The sequence below is a fragment of the Belonocnema kinseyi genome, chromosome 1 (assembly GCF_010883055.1).
Source record: "Belonocnema kinseyi isolate 2016_QV_RU_SX_M_011 chromosome 1, B_treatae_v1, whole genome shotgun sequence".
NCBI lineage: Eukaryota > Metazoa > Arthropoda > Insecta > Hymenoptera > Cynipidae > Belonocnema > Belonocnema kinseyi.
The window spans coordinates 38,048,518-38,050,764 of record NC_046657.1 but is presented as its reverse complement, the minus strand read 5'-3'; positions in this window follow the sequence as shown (position 1 = coordinate 38,050,764).

The following is a 2,247-nucleotide window of genomic DNA, read 5'->3' as shown; positions in this document are numbered from 1 at the left end:
TCACATGAAACTATAAGAACTCATCTTCGTGCAAATGACGTAAAGTTTCGCCCTACAATGAAAAAACCATTGCTTGGTGAAAACCACATCGAAAAGCGACTTACGCGGGCCCAGGAAAATGTTGATCGAGATTGGGACGAGGTAATATTCACCGACGAGGCTTCTGTTTGGGGTCACGTGACGTCATCACATGCCTGGACATATTCAACCTCAAGATTAGTGGATTTGGAGGTCTCTGCCGAGAGAGTACGCGGAAAAACTCGTCGAAAGCATGCCTTCGAGGTGCCAGGCCATCATCGACTCCGGCGGTGATTGGACAAAATACTAACAGAAAAGCATTTTGCTCGACACCTTGACAAATGTAATTCCATGTAGAAACATGCGTTTAAATGAAATATTTTACCAAAAAAGTTACCCACGCTTTAACTTGACAGACTGTATTGGGGAATAGATGGATTAATACGAGCGCACGTAATGCATTTATGTATTACGCGTTTGACTATATTTCGTCCGTTAGTAACCTAAAAGTTTTGATGTAGGATATTAAGGGTAGTTTCTATCCCACTGTGCATAGATTTTATATGTTCTTCTCGAATTAAAACGTCAATAAAGCCATGGTATGGTAATAGCGCGGGATGCTTTTGTGAGAAAGAGAGATTGGCTTGATCGATTCTGCCTCCTACTCGCATAAATCCGTAAGAATCAATAAAAGGAGCTAGATTGGTGAGATTTTCATTCAAATGACCCTTAGATTTTAAAGATTTTAGTTCGTCGGGAAACTCTTCTTCCTGGATCAATCTGATCATCGTAATAGTAGCACTTTTTAAATCTTCAATCGTTAACTCTCCTGTTAATTTAATTTCACTCTTCGCGTTTTAGGTGACTCGTTTACAACATGCAATAAATCGTTTTAACTCATCAGAAGAAGAAAAGTGCTGTAAGATTTTTACAGTGTGCATTTCCTTTCATGGTTCAGCATTTTATTTTAAAATTTAAATTTTATTAACTGAGAGGGACGTGACGGGTTTTGTTGAATCCGAATTTTCGGCGAATTTTAGGACTGGTTCTGGTCATACGTCTTCTTTTTTGTTCATCCAGGTTGGCTCATTCAGCCACAATTGAGAATCAATTAATTCTCTAGTCAAGAGATCTCGCGAAATGTGGTCAGCCGGGTTACTTTTTGACCGAACATGTCTGTTAGAAACGCGGTTTCTTTCAAAGATCGGGAGTAATTTAAGCGAAGTGTTGATCCAATGTAGCGTTATTGTGGAATCGGACCAAAAAATAACCCTTTCAAAAGTTAAATGTCGCAAGGCTTGGTCCGTCGCTTCATATAATTGAGCTAATAGAAGAGCTGCAGACAGCTCTAGTCCTGGTAAAGTTAACGATTTCATAATAGCGACTCTCGATTTCTTCGATTTGCGTTTGAATTCTAAATTTGATAGGAGTGGTAGGATTTGGTAGGAGTGGTTCATAATATTTTTTCCATGCATTATGAACTTTGCTTGGAACCGGTGCGTCCCATCCTAAATTAATAAGCCACATTTTTTGCATCAAGATTTTCCCGTATACTATAACGGGACCTAGAAGGCCAAGAGGATCAAATAATTGCGCAATTTGAGAGAGAATTTCTCGTTTCGTTAATGCCCTCTTTTCTTCGTCATTCTGATTTACGGTGAAAATTATCGAATCTCGTTTTGCATTCCAATGAATGCCTAGAGTTTTGGCAGTGATGTCTAAATTCAGTTGAAAAAACGGTTCGTCTGAACAATTTAATAGTTTCAAGTTTAGGCCACCTCTTCGCGTGATTTCGATTAACTCGTTGTGCAACTGTTCTGCTTCTTTGATAGTCGATGTTCCGATGAGTATGTCGTCGTCGTAGAAGTCGCTTTTTCAAACCTTAGCAGCTTTAGGAAAAGTACTAGCTTCGTAGTCTGCTAGCTGATGCAATGATCGAATCGCTAAAAAGGGATTGGCCGAAGTTCCAAACAAAGTAGATTTTTTCTATATCAGGTGTAAGGACATAGGGGTGTGATCGGGAACGCACTAATAGAGTGAAAGGATTGTCTTGAATACTAGGACCAACAATCAGCACGTCATTCAATGATAGGCCTGTAGGTGTTTTGGCTGAGCCATCGAACATTACGCGTAACTGTGTTGTCAAGCTATTATTTTTTATGACAGGATGGTAGGGTAAATAATACCCTTCCTTTTTAGAATCTGCTTTTACTTCGGACATATAACCAT